This window comes from Scyliorhinus torazame, chromosome 11 (assembly GCF_047496885.1).
Source record: "Scyliorhinus torazame isolate Kashiwa2021f chromosome 11, sScyTor2.1, whole genome shotgun sequence".
NCBI classification, from domain to species: Eukaryota; Metazoa; Chordata; class Chondrichthyes; order Carcharhiniformes; family Scyliorhinidae; genus Scyliorhinus; species Scyliorhinus torazame.
Window position 1 is genome coordinate 181,038,405 of NC_092717.1, and position 19,572 is coordinate 181,057,976.

At 47.7% G+C, this 19,572-nt stretch overlaps 7 non-coding genes across 7 annotated transcripts; all 7 read right to left on the minus strand.

Annotated features, from left to right (window-relative positions):
• Positions 1-736: 736 nt before the first annotated feature.
• trnam-cau (transfer RNA methionine (anticodon CAU)) lies at positions 737-809 on the minus strand. Its single transcript has one exon. It is a non-coding gene; the product is annotated as a tRNA-Met (tRNA).
• A 6,629-nt stretch (positions 810-7,438) lies between these two features.
• trnam-cau (transfer RNA methionine (anticodon CAU)) lies at positions 7,439-7,511 on the minus strand. The gene has a single exon. It is a non-coding gene; the product is annotated as a tRNA-Met (tRNA).
• A 1,887-nt stretch (positions 7,512-9,398) lies between these two features.
• On the minus strand, positions 9,399-9,471 carry trnam-cau (transfer RNA methionine (anticodon CAU)). The gene has a single exon. It is a non-coding gene; the product is annotated as a tRNA-Met (tRNA).
• Positions 9,472-13,318: 3,847 nt separating this feature from the next.
• trnam-cau (transfer RNA methionine (anticodon CAU)) lies at positions 13,319-13,391 on the minus strand. Its single transcript has one exon. It is a non-coding gene; the product is annotated as a tRNA-Met (tRNA).
• A 1,889-nt stretch (positions 13,392-15,280) lies between these two features.
• On the minus strand, positions 15,281-15,353 carry trnam-cau (transfer RNA methionine (anticodon CAU)). The gene has a single exon. It is a non-coding gene; the product is annotated as a tRNA-Met (tRNA).
• A 1,887-nt stretch (positions 15,354-17,240) lies between these two features.
• On the minus strand, positions 17,241-17,313 carry trnam-cau (transfer RNA methionine (anticodon CAU)). The gene has a single exon. It is a non-coding gene; the product is annotated as a tRNA-Met (tRNA).
• A 1,888-nt stretch (positions 17,314-19,201) lies between these two features.
• Positions 19,202-19,274, minus strand: trnam-cau (transfer RNA methionine (anticodon CAU)). The gene has a single exon. It is a non-coding gene; the product is annotated as a tRNA-Met (tRNA).
• Positions 19,275-19,572: the final 298 nt, after the last annotated feature.

Genomic DNA, 19,572 nt, shown 5'->3' on the forward strand with positions numbered 1-19,572 from the left:
TTGTCAAGGCAGAGGAAACATCTTTTCCTGGAGGAAGGCAGTCGACAACACGGTGGTGATGCTGCTGCAATTCCATCTGCGTGCCAGCAGGAGTTCCTTTGAGCAGCAATGCATCCAAAAAGTAGGCACTCACCTGCAAGCAAAGGAAGATTTCTATCACTGAGGCAGGGGTGTCGACTGCTCCCTTCCACTTGTTCTGACTGCAAATTTCCCTCCCAGTTTTTCTAATACGAACCTTCAGGCCCCTCACTGATCATTACCCGGCCACTGTGGTTTTCCATTCCGCTGGTGGTACAAGCTGCAGTTGCTTGGTCACGTTGAGTCGATTCGAAAAATCGCTGTGTTGAGGTAGCAGGCATAGCCAAAGCAGAATTGCTTGCCGTTTTTCGAGTATCTTGGAGACAGAGACTGAAGTGATCCTGGGCAGCCAGAAACATGAAAACACAGCCAAGTTGGGGGAATTGTTGCAAATGTTAGAGAGCTGGATTAGCATGGTGGAGCCAGATAGATGGCCACATTCTTCACATTGATTTTCCCTTTGGGCAAAGCATCAGGCTCCCCGGTCGTTTCATTGCAAGCAGTGGTGAGGCACTTTCAGATGTTTTTCATCTGCCACAACACAGTGATGCCGAATGATTTGCAGAGCTGCTGCAAGCAGGTTGTCTGCATTTCTATCAGCGGCGGAGATGGGAATATGAAATAAGTGGAAAACGCGAAGGATTTTTTAATAAAAATCTGCCCTCTCTGAGGATTGAACTCAGAACCTTCAGATTATGAGACTGACATGCTGCCTTCTGCGCTAAGAAGGCTTCCGTTTCTTGGTGTTTGTTATAACATATACTTTGTTGAGGCATCAGGGAGCCCCTATGCACAATTCTACTGCTGTTACAACATCATTTTCCAGAAAGTTAGGACAATTGGCACACGTTTGGTGCCGACCAGGGGGAATTAGCTCAAGTGGCAGAGCGCTCGCTTTGCATGTGAGAGGTAGTGGGATCAATGCCCACATTCTCCGCTAGATTTTACTCAAGAGACAAAACGTCACGACCACCAGTTGTTTCATTCAAACCACAGTTCACACATTTCAATGCATTTTCCTCATGCTGCTGCACAGAGAAGACCAATCATTTGGAGGGCTGCTGCAAGCAAGTTGCCTTCCTTTCTGCCAACAGCAGAGATGGCAACGTGACATCAGAGGTTGGAAATCGTTTGAACACAATGCTGCCCTCCCTGAAGATTATCCTCAGGAACTTCAAATGATGGGATTGATGTGCTGCCTACTGCGATAAGGAGGCATGCACTGAATTGCTCTGCAGACAGCATGACCAGTTTTGCCATCCTTACAGTCTGCATCCTGCCAAAGTGAAAAATCTTCAGAAAACATTGAGGCAGCTGAGAGAAAAATACATCAGCTTGCGATGCAGACTCAGACACGTTATCCCTTAGAACACAGGCGCAACCTGCAAGGAGAAGCTGGCGATTCACAGTGTGCCCACACCTTTGTCATTAAGATGAAGGTGAAGCCCACAAGGGCTAAAAGGGATACAGTAAACAATCCCCGTCACAAAGCAATGCATGCTGAAACAATTGAGGGAGAGAGGGAGGAAGACATTAAGTGAGATAATGTCAGAAACATTGTGCATTTAAAAGGAGGCCCAACCTACTGGCTGCTCAAAGTGTACCCACAGCTTTGGCTTTAAAATGCAGATAATGGCCTCAAGGGCTAAAAGGTGAACGGTCAACATTGAACAAACACTGTGGATTTTGAGGCTTTGCCTCAATGGCTCAGTTGGTACAGCAGAAGACCGGAGGCGTTAATACACCAAAGTCAACGCTAGCTTGCTGCTTGAATAGCGAATACAATTTATGGGTGCACTTTGAGAAGTAAGTGTGTGATAAACTATGCTTTGGTAGAAACTGTATTGCCAAATGAATAGCTGAATTATAGCTTAACATGTTGTTGTCAAGGCAGAGGAAACATCTTTTCCTGGAAGAAGGCAGTCGACAACACGGTGGTGATGCTGCTGCAATTCCATCTGCGTGCCAGCAGGAGTTTTTTTTTCAAAAAAATATACTTTATTCATAAAAATTTATCATGAGCATTACAGAAACATTTCAAATTGTCTTGACTGTACATTTCCGGCAGGGTGACATGTTGCCTTGACTTTCTTTCATTCAATTTTGATATTGTCGTACACATATCACTCTTTACATTACAATTCCTTCTTAAATATTTACAGTGGCATGTTTGTTTTATACATTGGAGTGTTGGTTGCCCAGACCGAGGGGCTTTACACTGTTACGCGCCCCTCGGTGTACATTTGCTGGAAAGACTTTACACAGTGGTCTTTCCCCATTGCGCCTTGGCGGCAGCTGCCCCAAGCTTGAGTGCGTCCCTCAGCACGTAGTCCTGGACCTTGGAATGTGCCAGTCTGCAACACTCGGTCGAGGACAATTCTTTGCACTGGAAGATCAGCAAGTTTCGGGCAGACCAAAGAGCGTCTTTTACCGAGTTGATGACCTTCCAGCAGCAGTTGATATTTGTCTCGGTGTGTGTCCCTGGAAACAGTCTGTAGAGCACAGAGTCCTGTGTCACAGAGCTGTTTGGGATAAACCTTGACAAATACCACTGCATCTCTCTCCAGACCTTCTTTGCAAAGGCACATTCCACAAGGAGGTGTGTGACCGTCTCATTTCCCCCACAGCCACTCCGAGGGCAGCGTGCATTGGTGCAGAGCCTTCGGGTTTGCATGAAGAATCTGACAGGGAGGGCCTTTCTCACCACCAGCCAAGCTAGGTCTTGGTGCTTGTTTGAAAGTTCTGGTGATGAGGCGTTCTGCCAGATGACTCTGGCAGTCTGCTCAGGGAACCATCCAACGCCCTCCACGGTCTCCTTTTCCCTGAGGGCCTCGAGGACATTACGTGCTGACCACTGCTTCATTGCCTTGTGGTCAAAGGTGTTTTTCTTCAAAAACTTTTCCACGAAGGACAGGTGGTACGGTACGGTCCAACTACTTGGAGCGTTCCGCGGCAATGAGGCCAGGCCCATCCTTCGTAACACCGGGGACAGGTAGAACCTCAGTATGTAGTGACACTTGGTGTTTGCATACTGGGGGTCCACGCACAGCTTGATGCAACTGGACACAAAGGTGGCCAACAGGATGAGGGAGGCGTTGGGTATGTTCCGCCCTCCCTTCTCCAGAGGTTTGTACATGGTGTCCCTTCGGACACGGTCCATCTTGGATCGCCAGATAAATTTGAAGATGGCCCGGGTGACTGCTGTGGCGTAGGGTCGGGTTATGGGCCAGACCTGCGCCACGTACAGTAGCACCGAGAGTACCTCACACCTGATGACCAGGGTTTTGCCCGCAATGGAGAGGGAGCGTTGCTCCCACCAGCCCAGTTTCTGTCTTACCTTTCCTATGCGCTCCTCCCAGTTTTTGGTGCACACCCCAGCAGCTCCGAACCATATCCCCAGCACCTTCAGGTAATCTGACCTGACAGTGAAGGGGATAAAGGACCGGTCGGCCCAGTTCCCAAAGAACATGGCCTCGACTCCAGAGCAGACCTGACCCGATTGGCGATGACCTTTGCTAGAATTTTGTAGTCCACATTCAACAGTGAAATGGGTCGCCAATTTCGAATTTCTTCCCTTTCCCCCTTCTGCTTGTAGATGAGGGTGATGATGCCTTTCCTCATGGACTCTGACATGCTGCCTTCCAGAAGCATACTCTCGTACACTTCCAGCAGGTCTGGGCCCATCCAGTCCCACAGAGCCGAATACAACTCAACCGGTAAGCCGTCGCTTCCGGGAGTTTTACTCGTCTCGAAGGACTTGGCGGCCTTTGTCAGCTCGTCCAGAGTTAGTGGTTTGTCCAGGTTTTCCAGCTCGCTGTCGCCTATGACCTCCGTGATAGTCGACAGGAAGGTCTGGGAAACAGTGCTATCTGTTGGCTTCAGGTCATACAGTCCGGCATAAAAGGATTGGCTGATCCTCAGGATGTCAGACTGCGATGACTTTTCAGAGCCATCTTCTTCCTTCAGGCTGCTGATCACAGAGGTCTCTCTGTGCACCTTTTGGAAGAAGAAGCGTGAGCACTTTTCGTCCTGCTCCACGGAGCGGACTCTGGAACGGAAGATAACCTTGGAGGCCTCCGAGGTGTAGAGCGAGGCTTGCTGGCTCTTCACCTCTTGGAGATCCTCCTTGACATCCACCCCCATCGACTGCAGCTGGAGCAAATTTTGCATACTTTTCTGGAGCCTGGACATGACCCCTCGTCTCTCTCTCACCTTTTGAACGCCCTTGAGGATGAAAAACCTCTTGATATTCCCCTTGATTGCTTCCCACCAGAGATGTGGGGCCTCAAAGAGGGGTTTCACGGTTCTCCAACCTTTGTAATCCCTCCTGAGTTCCTCGATGTTCTCAGGGGTCAGCAGTTTTACATTTAGCTTCCACGTCCCCCTGCATACCCCCTGGTCTTCCTGCAGGTGGCAGTCGGCCAATAGGAGGCAGTGGTCAGAGAAGAACACCGGCGTTACGTCGGTGGACCTGACCGTGAAAGCTCGGGACACAAAAAAGAAGTCTATCCTGGAGCGGACGGACCCGTCTGGCCGTGACCATGTGTATCTACGCTGCGCGTCGTCTGCAGGGTTGCTGCAGACGTCGAGCAGCTTGGCGTCTTTTACCGTTTCCATCAGGAGTCTGGACGTAGCGTCTAGTTTGCTGTCGGCTTTGCTGGATCGTCCAGCCGCATCGATGATGCAGTTGAAGTCACCACCCAGGATGACCGGCTTGGAGGTGGCCAACAGCAGTGGGAGTTGCTGAAGAACTGCCAGCCGCTCACTTTTTACGGCCGGGGCGTACACATTAATAAGTCTGAGAGGGGTGTTTTTGTATTTCACGTCTGCTACGAGGAGGCGCCCGCCCACCACCTCCTTAACGTCGGAGATGGTGAAGTTGCCTCCCCGCAGCAGAATACCCAGGCCGGAGGAGCGGCAGTCGTTTCCTCCTGACCAGATGGATGGCCCGTGGGACCACCAGCTCGACCAGCGCCTGTAGTTGCTGAGGTGCGGAATTCCGCACTCCTGCAGGAACAGTAGGTCAGCTTTTACATTTGCCAAATAGTTGAGTGTGGCTACACACCGCGAAGTATCTTTGATGCTTCGCACATTTATGGATGCAATTTTTAAACCCATTATAAAAAGATAGATTTACCAGTCTCAAGAGTCCAGAGTCTATACAGTTGGCTGTTCCAGCTGTTGAATGTTCCCCAGCATGCCGGTGGTGCTCGCAAACTTTAGCACAGTTGCAGGGCTGAGAAAACTGTTCTGGTCCGTACTGGCCCCGTGATTTTGATGCAGATGCATTGGGGGGGTGGTGTAGCCCTGGGGTTCGTCGTGGCAGTCAGTAGGTGTTGGGGTTGCAGGCCGGTCTTCACCTGGGTTGTTGCTGCTCGTTGCTATCGGGGGTTGGTCTGTGACCTTGTTTTCTTCCCGGTCGGTGGTCTGGGGGGTCTGTGCCTTCCGTTCCACGTTGGTGCTTTGCCTCTTTATCTGAGGCCGATTCTTGTCCTGTTTTCCCTCATCGGATGAGGTGTCGGCACTAAGTGCGCTGGCTGAGAGGTGTCGCTTTTTGCCACTACCCCTCAGGGGGTTCTTCAGTTTGTTTTTTTGTTTTCTCTTTCGTTTGTCCCTGTTCACGGTTTCCCAGGGCTCTTTATTCTTTGTCCCATCCTCTTCCTCTTCCATTGAGTGTTCCTCATCAGATGGGGCTGGGGTTGGGTTGTCAGGAGGTGCTGGGGCCTCCTCTTTTTGTTGGGGGCCCTTCTGTTGCTTTTCCTCATTCTGAACCGTGGTGTCTTTTTCGGTGGAGGGTGTATGCACCTCCTCTCTGGTCGCCTTTTTGACTCCGCTGCTGATGATCTGTGCATATGTCGCCCCGCGTTTCGGGCAGGCCCTGTAAAGATGGCCGGCCTCCCCACACAGGTTGCAGCACTTGTCTTCCTTGCAGTCCTTATTCATGTGTCCCTCCTGCCTGCAGTTCTTGCAGAAGGTCACACTGCAGTTTGCGGCAACTTGCCCCGTTTTGCCACAGGAGTGGCATACTCATGGCTGTCCCACGTAGTAGAGGTAGCCACGATTTACTCCAATAGCGAAATTGGAGGGGGGATGCAGGATGGCTCCGTTGCTGTCCGTTCTTAGGGTCACCTTGACCTGGTGCTCATTGTCCAGATGCCGAAGGTGTCTTTCACTTGCACGCTGTCACTTTTCAGCTCAGCGTACCTGGCGAGGAACGTGAGCACATCAGACACAGGGACGTGGGGGTTGTACGTGTGCAGTGTAACAACCCGATTTCGCTGTGCCGGTAGCGTAAACAGAGGCTCCGCAGTCAGGATCGACAGGGGACTCTGGTTACCTTTTTCCTTGAAGACATACAAGAATTTGATGCACGCTGCGGCGCTCTTGAAGGTGACATCAAAGAAGCCATTCTTGGGGAAGCTTTGCAAGCAGAAGATTTCTGTTGCTTTAAACCCACAACACTCGAGCAGCACCCGCTTCACGAAGAGTATCCGATCCAAAGGTGACTCTCCTTCCGTTTTCTTCACTGTGAATCGGACAGTGTTTCGCACTCCCCAGCCTGGTGGTCGGGATGCAGCTGCATCCACAGCTCGTTCGTTGGGTGTGAAACTGTATCGGCGTTAGGCCTAAACCAGAGGTTTAGGCCAGCATGTAGATCCACCAATAGCAGCCAAGCTCCAAACGTTTCCTCTTTTACGACTTCAATCCCTCCAAGTTCTCCAATCCACGATCGACATCGAAATCCTCAGCTTCCCTCGATCAAATGAGACTACACTTGATCTTAGCCAAAAGGGTGTCGACTGCTCCCTTCCACTTGTGCTGACTGCAAATTTCCCTCCCAGTTTTTCTAATACGCACCTTCAGGCCCCTCACTGATCATTACCCGGCCACTGTGGTTTTCCATTCTGCTGGTGGTACAAGCTGCAGTTGCTTGGTCACGTTGAGTCGATTCGAAAAATCGCTGTGTTGAGGTAGCAGGCATAGCCAAAGCAGAATTGCTCTGCCGTTTTTCGAGTATCTTGGAGACAGAGACTGAAGTGATCCTGGGCAGCCAGAAACATGAAAACACAGCCAAGTTGGGGGAATTGTTGCAAATGTTAGAGAGCTGGATTAGCATGGTGGAGTCAGATAGATGGCCACATTCTTCACATTAATTTTCCCTTTGGGCAAAGCATCAGGCTCACCGGTCGTTTCATTGCAAGCAGTGGTGAAGCACTTTCAGATGTTTTTCATCTGCCACAACACAGTGATGCCGAATGATTTGCAGAGCTGCTGCAAGCAGGTTGTCTGCATTTCTATTAGCGGCGGAGATGGGAATATGAAATAAGTGGAAAAGGCGAAGGATTTTTAAATAAAAATCTGCCCTCTCTGAGGATCGAACTCAGGACCTTCAGATTATGAGACTGACACGCTGCCTACTGCGCTAAGAAGGCTTCCGTCTGTTTGTGTTTGTTATAACATATACTTTGTTGAGGCATCAGGGAGCCCCCATGCACAATTCTACTGCTGTTACAACATCATTTTGCAGAAAGTGAGGACAATTGGCACACATTTGGTGCCGACTAGGGGGAATTAGCTCAAGTGGCAGAGTGTTAGTTTTGCATGTGAGAGGTAGTGGGATCAATGCCCACATTCTCCACTAGATTTTACACAAGAGACAAAACGTCACGACCATCAGTTGTTTCATTCAAACCACAGTTCACACATTTAAATGCATTTTCCTCATGCTGCTGCACAGAGAAGACCAATCATTTGGAGGGCTGCTGCAAGCAAGTTGCCTTCCTTTCTGCCAACAGCAGAGATGGCAACGTGACATCAGAGGTTGGAAATCGTTTGAACACAATGCTGCCCTCCCTGAAGATCATCCTCAGGAACTTCAAATGATGGGATTGATGTGCTGCCTACTGCGATAAGGAGGCATGCACTGAATTGCTCTGCAGACAGCATGACCAGTTTTGACATCCTTACAGTCTGCATCCTGCCAAAGTGAAAAATCTTCAGAAAACATTGAGGCAGCTTAGAGAAAAATACATCAGCTTGCGATGCAGACTCAGACACGTTATCCTTTAGAACACAGGCACAACCTGCAAGGAGAAGCTGGCGATTCACAGTGTGCCCACACCTTTGTCATTAAGATGAAGGTGAAGCCCACAAGGGCTAAAAGGGATACGCTAAACAATCCCCGTCACAAAGCAATGCATGCTGAAACAATTGAGGGAGAGAGGGAGGAAGACATTAATTGAGATAGTGTCAGAAACATTGTGCATTTAAAAGGAGGCACAACCTACTGGCTGCTCAAAGTGTACCCACAGCTTTGGCTTTAAAATGCAGATAATGGCCTCAAGGGCTAAAAGGTGAACGGTCAACATTGAACAAACACTGTGGATTTTGAGGCTTTGCCTCAATGGCTCAGTTGGTACAGCAGAAGACCCGAGGCGTTAATACACCAAAGTCAACGCTAGGTCGCTTCTTGAATAGCGAATACAATTTATGGGTGCACATTTAGAAGTAAGCGTGTGATAAACAATGCTTTGGTAGAAACTGCATTGCGAAATGAATAGCTGAATTATAGCTTAACATGTTGTTGTCAAGGCAGAGGAAACATCTTTTCCTGGAGGAAGGCAGTCGACAACACGGTGGTGATGCTGCTGCAATTCCATCTGCGTGCCAGCAGTAGTTCCTTTGATCAGCAATGCATCCAAAAAGTAGGCACTCACCTGCAAGCAAAGGAAGATTTCTATCACTGAGGCAGGGGTGTTGACTGCTCCCTTCCACTTGTGCTGACTGCAAATTTCCCTCCCAGTTTTTCTAATATGCACCTTCAGGCCCCTCACTGATCATTACCCGGCCACTGTGGTTTTCCATTCCGCTGGTGGTACAAGCTGCAGTTGCTTGGTCACGTTGAGTCGATTCGAAAAATCGCTGTGTTGAGGTAGCAGGCATAGCCAAAGCAGAATTGCTCTGCCGTTTTTCGAGTATCTTGGAGACAGAGACTGAAGTGATCCTGGGCAGCCAGAAACATGAAAACACAGCCAAGTTGGGGGAATTGTTGCAAATGTTAGAGAGCTGGATTAGCATGGTGGAGCCAGATAGATGGCCACATTCTTCACATTGATTTTCCCTTTGGGCAAAGCATCAGGCTCACCAGTCGTTTCATTGTAAGGCTGGTGAGGCACTTTCAGATGTTTTTCATCTGCCACAACACAGTGATGCCGAATGATTTGCAGAGCGGCTGCAAGCAGGTTGTCTGCATTTCTATCAGCGGCGGAGATGGGAATATGAAATAAGTGGAAAAGGCGAAGGATTTTTTAATAAAAATCTGCCCTCTCTGAGGATTGAACTCAGGACCTTCAGATTATGAGACTGACACGCTGCCTTCTGCGCTAAGAAGGCTTCTGTTTGTTGGTGTTTGTTATAACATATACTTTGTTGAGGCATCAGGGAGCCCCTATGCACAATTCTACTGCTGTTACAACATCATTTTGCAGAAAGTGAGGACAATTGGCACACATTTCGTGCCGACCAGGGGGAATTAGCTCAAGTGGCAGAGCGCTAGCTTTGCATGTGAGAAGTAGTGGGATCAATGCCCACATTCTCCACTAGATTTTACACAAGAGACAAAACGTCACGACCATCAGTTGTTTCATTCAAACCACAGTTCACACATTTAAATGCATTTTCCTCATGCTGCTGCACAGAGAAGACCAATCATTTGGAGGGCTGCTGCAAGCAAGTTGCCTTCCTTTCTGCCAACAGCAGAGATGGCAACGTGACATCAGAGGTTGGAAATCGTTTGAACACAATGCTGCCCTGCCTGAAGATTATACTCAGGAACTTCAAATGATGGGATTGATGTGCTGCCTACTGCGATAAGGAGGCATGCACTGAATTGCTCTGCAGACAGCATGACCAGTTTTACCATCCTTACAGTCTGCATCCTGCCAAAGTGAAAAATCTTCAGAAAACATTGAGGCAGCTTAGAGAAAAATACATCAGCTTGCGATGCAGACTCAGACACGTTATCCTTTAGAACACAGGCGCAACCTGCAAGGAGAAGCTGGCGATTCACAGTGTGCCCACACCTTTGTCATTAAGATGAAGGTGAAGCCCACAAGGGCTAAAAGGGATACGCTAAACAATCCCCGTCACAAAGCAATGCATGCTGAAACAATTGAGGTAGAGAGGGAGGAAGACGTTAATTGAGATAGTGTCAGAAACATTGTGCATTTAAAAGGAGGCCCAACCTACTGGCTGCTCAAAGTGTACCCACAGCTTTGGCTTTAAAATGCAGATAATGGCCTCAAGGGCTAAAAGGTGAACGGTCAACATTGAACAAACACTGTGGATTTTGAGGCTTTGCCTCAATGGCTCAGTTGGTGCAGCAGAAGACCGGAGGCGTTAATACACCAAAGTCAACGCTAGCTTGCTGCTTGAATAGCGAATACAATTTATGGGTGCACTTTGAGAAGTAAGTGTGTGATAAACTATGCTTTGGTAGAAACTGTATTGCCAAATGAATAGCTGAATTATAGCTAACATGTTGTTGTCAAGGCAGAGGAAACATCTTTTCCTGGAGGAAGGCAGTCGACAACACGGTGGTGATGCTGCTGCAATTCCATCTGCGTGCCAGCAGGAGTTCCTTTGAGCAGCAATGCATCCAAAAAGTAGGCACTCACCTGCAAGCAAAGGAAGATTTCTATCACTGAGGCAGGGGTGTCAACTGCTCCCTTCCACTTGTGCTGACTGCAAATTTCCCTCCCAGTTTTTCTAATACGCACCTTCAGGCCCCTCACTGATCATTACCCGGCCACTGTGGTTTTCCATTCTACTGGTGGTACAAGCTGCAGTTGCTTGGTCACGTTGAGTCGATTCGAAAAATTGCTGTGTTGAGGTAGCAGGCATAGCCAAAGCAGAATTGCTCTGCCGTTTTTCGAGTATCTTGGAGACAGAGACTGAAGTGATCCTGGGCAGCCAGAAACATGAAAACACAGCCAAGTTGGGGGAATTGTTGCAAATGTTAGAGAGCTGGATTAGCATGGTGGAGTCAGATAGATGGCCACATTCTTCACATTAATTTTCCCGTTGGGCAAAGCATCAGGCTCACCGGTCGTTTCATTGCAAGCAGTGGTGAGGCACTTTCAGATGTTTTTCATCTGCCACAACACAGTGATGCCGAATGATTTGCAGAGCTGCTGCAAGCAGGTTGTCTGCATTTCTATCAGCGGCGGAGATGGGAATATGAATTAAGTGGAAAAGGCGAAGGATTTTTAAATAAAAATCTGCCCCTCTGAGGATGGAACTCAGGACCTTCAGATTATGAGACTGACACGCTGCCTACTGCGCTAAGAAGGCTTCTGTTTGTTGGTGTTTGTTATAACATATACTTTGTTGAGGCATCAGGGAGCCCCCATGCACAATTCTACTGCTGTCACAACATCATTTTGCAGAAAGTGAGGACAATTGGCACACATTTGGTGCCGAGCAGGGGGAATTAGCTCAAGTGGCAGAGCGCTAGCTTTGCATGTGTGAGGTAGTGGGATTGATGCCCACATTCTCCACTAGATTTTACTCAAGAGACAAAACGTCACGACCACCAGGTGTTTCATTCAAACCACAGTTCACACATTTCAATGCATTTTCCTCATGCTGCTGCACAGAGAAGACCAATCATTTGGAGGGCTGCTGCAAGCAAGTTGCCTTCCTTTCTGCCAACAGCAGAGATGGCAACGTGACATCAGAGGTTGGAAATCGTTTGAACACAATGCTGCCCTCCCTGAAGATTATCCTCAGGAACTTCAAATGATGGGATTGATGTGCTGCCTACTGCGATAAGGAGGCATGCACTGTATTGCTCTGCAGACAGCATGACCATGTTTTGACATCCTTACAGTCTGCATCCTGCCAAAGTGAAAAATCTTCAGAAAACATTGAGGCAGCTTAGAGAAAAATACATCAGCTTGCGATGCAGACTCAGCCACATTATCCCTTAGAACACAGGCGCAACCTGCAAGGAGAAGCTGGCGATTCACAGTGTGCCCACACCTTTGTCATTAAGATGAAGGTGAAGCCCACAAGGGCTAAAAGGGATACGGTAAACAATCCCCGTCACAAAGCAATGCATGCTGAAAGAATTGAGGGAGAGAGGGAGGAAGACATTAATTGAGATAGTGTCAGAAACATTGTGCATTTAAAAGGAGGCACAACCTACTGGCTGCTCAAAGTGGACCCACAGCTTTGGCTTTAAAATGCAGATAATGGCCTCAAGGGCTAAAAGGTGAACGGTCAACATTGAACAAACACTGTGGATTTTGAGGCTTTGCCTCAATGGCTCAGTTGGTACAGCAGAAGACCCGAGGCGTTAATACACCAAAGTCAACGCTAGGTCGCTTCTTGAATGGCGAATACAATTTATGGGTGCACTTTTAGAAGTAAGTGTGTGATAAACAATGCTTTGGTAGAAACTGTATTGCCAAATGAATAGCTGAATTATAGCTTAACATGTTGTTGTCAAGGCAGAGGAAACATCTTTTCCTGGAGGAAGGCAGTCGACAACACGGTGGTGATGCTGCTGCAATTCCATCTGCGTGCCAGCAGGAGTTCCTTTGAGCAGCAATGCATCCAAAAAGTAGGCACTCACCTGCAAGCAAAGGAAGATTTCTATCACTGAGGCAGGGGTGTTGACTGCTCCCTTCCACTTGTGCTGACTGCAAATTTCCCTCCCAGTTTTTCTAATACGCACCTTCAGGCCCCTCACTGATCATTACCCGGCCACTGTGGTTTTCCATTCTACTGGTGGTACAAGCTGCAGTTGCTTGGTCACGTTGAGTCGATTCGAAAAATCGCTGTGTTGAGGTAGCAGGCATAGCCAAAGCAGAATTGCTCTGCCGTTTTTCGAGTATCTTGGAGACAGAGACTGAAGTGATCCTGGGCAGCCAGAAACATGAAAACACAGCCAAGTTGGGGGAATTGTTGCAAATGTTAGAGAGCTGGGTTAGCATGGTGGAGTCAGATAGATGGCCACATTCTTCACATTGATTTTCCCTTTGGGCAAAGCATCAGGCTCACCGGTCGTTTCATTGCAAGCAGTGGTGAGGCACTTTCAGATGTTTTTCATCTGCCACAACACAGTGATGCCGAATGATTTGCAGAGCTGCTGCAAGCAGGTTGTCTGCATTTCTCTCAGCGGCGGAGATGGGAATATGAAATAAGTGGAAAAGGCGAGGATTTTTAAATAAAAATCTGCCCTCTCTGAGGATTGAACTCAGGACCTTCAGATTATGAGACTGACGCGCTGCCTACTGCGCTAAGAAGGCTTCTGTTTGTCAGTATTTGTTAAAACATATACTTTGTTGAGGGATCAGGGAGCCCCCATTCACAATTCTACTGCTGTCACAACATCATTTTGCAGAAAGTGAGGACAATTGGCACATATTTGGTGCCGAGCAGGGGGAATTAGCTCAAGTGGCAGAGCGCTAGCTTTGCATGTGGGAGGTAGTGGGATTGATGCCCACATTCTCCACTAGATTTTACTCAAGAGACAAAACGTCACGACCGCCAGTTGTTTCATTCAAACCACAGTTCACACATTTAAATGCATTTTCCTCATGCTGCTGCACAGAGAAGACCAATCATTTGGAGGGCTGCTGCAAGCAAGTTGCCTTCCTTTCTGCCAACAGCAGAGAAGGCAACGTGACATCAGAGGTTGGAAATCGTTTGAACACAATGCTGCCCTCCCTGAAGATTATCCTCAGGAACTTCAAATGATGGGATTGATGTGCTGCCTACTGCGATAAGGAGGCATGCACTGAATTGCTCTGCAGACAGCATGACCATGTTTTGACATCCTTACAGTCTGCATCCTGCCAAAGTGAAAAATCTTCAGAAAACATTGAGGCAGCTTAGAGAAAAATACATCAGCTTGCGATGCAGACTCAGACACGTTATCCCTTAGAACACAGGCGCAACCTGCAAGGAGAAGCTGGCGATTCACAGTGTGCCCACACCTTTGTCATTAAGATGAAGGTGAAGCCCACAAGGGCTAAAAGGGATACGCTAAACAATCCCCGTCACAAAGCAATGCATGCTGAAACAATTGAGGGAGAGAGGGAGGAAGACATTAATTGAGATAGTGTCAGAAACATTGTGCATTTAAAAGGAGGCACAACCTACTGGCTGCTCAAAGTGTACCCACAGCTTTGGCTTTAAAATGCAGATAATGGCCTCAAGGGCTAAAAGGTGAACGGTCAACATTGAACAAACACTGTGGATTTTGAGGCTTTGCCTCAATGGCTCAGTTGGTGCAGCAGAAGACCCGAGGCGTTAATACACCAAAGTCAACGCTAGGTCGCTTCTTGAATGGCGAATACAATTTATGGGTGCACTTTTAGAAGTAAGTGTGTGATAAACAATGCTTTGGTAGAAACTGTATTGCCAAATGAATAGCTGAATTATAGCTTAACATGTTGTTGTCAAGGCAGAGGAAACATCTTTTCCTGGAGCAAGGCAGTCGACAACACGGTGGTGATGCTGCTGCAATTCCATCTGCGTGCCAGCAGGAGTTCCTTTGAGCAGCAGTGCATCCAAAAAGTAGGCACTCACCTGCAAGCAAAGGAAGATTTCTATCACTGAGGCAGGGGTGTCGACTGCTCCCTTCCACTTGTGCTGACTGCAAATTTCCCTCCCAGTTTTTCTAATACGCACCTTCAGGCCCCTCACTGATCATTACCCGGCCACTGTGGTTTTCCATTCTACTGGTGGTACAAGCTGCAGTTGCTTGGTCACGTTGTGTCGATTCGAAAAATCGCTGTGTTGAGGTAGCAGGCATAGCCAAAGCATAATTGCTCTGCCGTTTTTCGAGTATCTTGGAGACAGAGACTGAAGTGATCCTTGGCAGCCAGAAACATGAAAACACAGCCAAGTTGGGGGAATTGTTGCAAATGTTAGAGAGCTGGATTAGCATGGTGGAGTCAGATAGATGGCCACATTCTTCACATTGATTTTCCCTTTGGGCAAAGCATCAGGCTCCCCGGTCGTTTCATTGCAAGCAGTGGTGAGGCACTTTCAGATGTTTTTCATCTGCCACAACACAGTGATGCCGAATGATTTGCAGAGCTGCTGCAAGCAGGTTGTCTGCATTTCTATCAGCGGCGGAGATGGGAATATGAAATAAGTGGAAAAGGCGAAGGATTTTTTAATAAAAATCTGCCCTCTCTGAGGATTGAACTCAGGACCTTCAGATTATGAGACTGACACGCTGCCTACTGCGCTAAGAAGGCTTCCGTTCGTTGGTGTTTGTTATAACATATACTTTGTTGAGGCATCAGGGAGCCACCATGCACAATTCGACTGCTGTTACAACATCATTTTGCAGAAAGTGAGGACAATTGGCACACATTTGGTGCCGAGCAGGGGGAATTAGCTCAAGTGGCAGAGCGCTAGCTTTGCATTTGGGAGGTAGTGGGATTGATGCCCACATTCTCCACTAGATTTTACTCAAGAGACAAAACGTCACGACCATCAGTTGTTTCATTCAAACCACAGTTCACATATTTAAATGCATTTTCCTCATGCTGCTGCACAGAGAAGACCAATCATTTGGAGGGCTGCTGCAAGCAAGTTGCCTTCCTTTCTGCCAACAGCAGAGATGGCAACGTGACATCAGAGGTTGGAAATCGTTTGAACACAATGCTGCCCTCCCTGAAGATTATCCTCAGGAACTTCAAATGATGGGATTGATGTGCTGCCTACTGCGATAAGGAGGCATGCACTGAATTGCTCTGCAGACAGCATGACATGTTTTGACATCCTTACAGTCTGCATCCTGCCAAAGTGAAAAATCTTCAGAAAACATTGAGGCAGCTTAGAGAAAAATACATCAGCTTGCGATGCAGACTCAGACACGTTATCCTTTAGAACACAGGCGCAACCTGCAAGGAGAAGCTGGCGATTCACAGTGTGCCCACACCTTTGTCATTAAGATGAAGGTGAAGCCCACAAGGGCTAAAAGGGATACGCTAAACAATCCCCGTCACAAAGCAATGCATGCTGAAACAATTGAGGGAGAGAGGGAGGAAGACATTAATTGAGATAGTGTCAGAAACATTGTGCATTTAAAAGGAGGCACAACCTACTGGCTGCTCAAAGTGTACCCACAGCTTTGGCTTTAAAATGCAGATAATGGCCTCAAGGGCTAAAAGGTGAACGGTCAACATTGAACAAACACTGTGGATTTTGAGGCTTTGCCTCAATGGCTCAGTTGGTACAGCAGAAGACCCGAGGCGTTAATACACCAAAGTCAACGCTAGGTCGCTTCTTGAATGGCAAATACAATTTATGGGTGCACTTTTAGAAGTAAGTGTGTGATAAACAATGCTTTGGTAGAAACTGTATTGCCAAATGAATAGCTGAATTATAGCTTAACATGTTGTTGTCAAGGCAGAGGAAACATCTGTTCCTGGAGGAAGGCAGTCGACAACACGGTGGTGATGCTGCTGCAATTCCATCTGCGTGCCAGCAGGAGTCCTTTGAGCAGCAGTGCATCCAAAAAGTAGGCACTCACCTGCAAGCAAAGGAAGATTTCTATCACTGAGGCAGGGGTGTCGACTGCTCCCTTCCACTTGTGCTGACTGCAAATTTCCCTCCCAGTTTTTCTAATACGCACCTTCAGGCCCCTCACTGATCATTACCCGGCCACTGTGGTTTTCCATTCTACTGGTGGAACAAGCTGCAGTTGCTTGGTCACGTTGAGTCGATTCGAAAAATCGCTGTGTTGAGGTAGCAGGCATAGCCAAAGCAAAATTGCTCTGCCGTTTTTCGAGTATCTTGGAGACAGAGACTGAAGTGATCCTGGGCAGCCAGAAACATGAAAACACAGCTTAGTTGGGGGAATTGTTGCAAATGTTAGAGAGCTGGATTAGCATGGTGGAGTTAGATAGATGGCCACATTCTTCACATTAATTTTCCCTTTGGGCAAAGCATCAGGCTCACCGGTCGTTTCATTGCAAGCAGTGGTGAGGCACTTTCAGATGTTTTTCATCTGCCACAACAACGTGATGCCGAATGATTTGCAGAGCTGCTGCAAGCAGGTTGTCTGCATTTCTATCAGCGGCGGAGATGGGAATATGAAATAAGTGGAAAAGGCGAAGGATTTTTAAATAAAAATCAGCCCTCTCTGAGGATTGAACTCAGGACCTTCAGATTATGATACTGACGCGCTGCCTACTGCGCTAAGAAGGCTTCTGCTTGTCAGTATTTGTTATAACATATACTTTGTTGAGGCATCAGGGAGCCCCCATGCACAATTCTACTGCTGTCACAACATCATTTTCCAGAAAGTTAGGACAATTGGCACACGTTTGGTGCCGACCAGGGGGAATTAGCTCAAGTGGCAGAGCGCTCGCTTTGCATGTGAGAGGCAGTGGGATCAACGCCCACATCCTCCGCGAGATTTTACTCAAGAGACAAAACGTCACGACCACCAGTTGTTTCATTCAAACCACAGTTCACACATTTCAATGCATTTTCCTCATGCTGCTGCACAGAGAAGACCAATCATTTGGAGGGCTGCTGCAAGCAAGTTGCCTTCCTTTCTGCCAACAGCAGAGATGGCAACGTGACATCAGAGGTTGGAAATCGTTTGAACACAATGCTGCCCTCCCTGAAGATTATCCTCAGGAACTTCAAATGATGGGATTGATGTGCTGCCTACTGCGATAAGGAGGCATGCACTGAATTGCTCTGCAGACAGCATGACCAGTTTTGCCATCCTTACAGTCTGCATCCTGCCAAAGTGAAAAATCTTCAGAAAACATTGAGGCAGCTGAGAGAAAAATACATCAGCTTGCGATGCAGACTCAGACACGTTATCCCTTAGAACACAGGCGCAACCTGCAAGGAGAAGCTGGCCATTCACAGTGTGCCCACACCTTTGTCATTAAGATGAAGGTGAAGCCCACAAGGGCTAAAAGGGATACGCTAAACAATCCCCGTCACAAAGCAATGCATGCTGAAACAATTGAGGGAGAGAGGGAGGAAGACATTAATTGAGATAGTGTCAGAAACATTGTGCATTTAAAAGGAGGCCCAACCTACTGGCTGCTCAAAGTGTACCCACAGCTTTGGCTTTAAAATGCAGATAATGGCCTCAAGGGCTAAAAGGTGAACGGTCAACATTGAACAAACACTGTGGATTTTGAGGCTTTGCCTCAATGGCTCAGTTGGTACAGCAGAAGACCGGAGGCGTTAATACACCAAAGTCAACGCTAGCTTGCTGCTTGAATAGCGAATACAATTTATGGGTGCACTTTGAGAAGTAAGTGTGTGATAAACTATGCTTTGGTAGAAACTGTATTGCCAAATGAATAGCTGAATTATAGCTTAACATGTTGTTGTCAAGGCAGAGGAAACATCTGTTCCTGGAGGAAGGCAGTCGACAACACGGTGGTGATGCTGCTGCAATTCCATCTGCATGCCAGCAAGAGTTCCTTTGAGCAGCAGTGCATCCAAAAAGTAGGCACTCACCTGCAAGCAAAGAAAGATTTCTATCACTGAGGCAGGGGTGTCGACTGTTCCCTTCCACTTGTGCTTACTGCAAATTTCCCTCCCAGTTTTTCTAATACGCACCTTCAGGCCCCTCACTGATCATTACCCGGCCACTGTGGTTTTCCATTCTGCTGGTGGTACAAGCTGCAGTTGCTTGGTCACGTTGAGTCGATTCGAAAAATCGCTGTGTTGAGGTAGCTGGCATAGCCAAAGCAGAATTGCTCTGCCGTTTTTCGAGTATCTTGGAGACAGAGACTGAAGTGATCCTGGGCAGCCAGAAACATGAAAACACAGCCAAGCTGGGGGAATTGTTGAAAATGTTAGAGAGCTGGATTAGCATGGTGGAGTCAGATAGATGGCCACATTCTTCACATTAATTTTCCCTTTGGGCAAAGCATCAGGCTCACCGGTCGTTTCATTGCAAGCAGTGGTGAGGCACTTTCAGATGTTTTTCATCTGCCACAACACAGTGATGCCGAATGATTTGCAGAGCTGCTGCAAGCAGGTTGTCTGCATTTCTATCAGCGGCGGAGATGGGAATATGAAATAAGTGGAAAAGGCGAAGGATTTTTAAATAAAAATCTGCCCTCTCTGAGGATTGAACTCAGGATCTTCAGATTATGAGACTGACGCACTGCCTACTGCGCTAAGAAGGCTTCTGTGTGTTGATGTTTGTTATAACATACACTTTGTTGAGGCATCAGGGAGCCCCCATGCACAATTCTACTGCTGTTACAACATCATTTTGCAGAAAGTGAGGACAATTGGCACACATTTGGTGCCGACCAGCGGGAATTAGCTCAAGTGGCAGAGCGCTAGCTTTGCATGTGAGAGGTAGTGGGATCAATGCCCACATTCTCCACTAGATTTTACACAAGAGACAAAACATCACGACCATCAGTTGTTTCATTCAAACCACAGTTCACACATTTCAATGCATTTTCCTCATGCTGC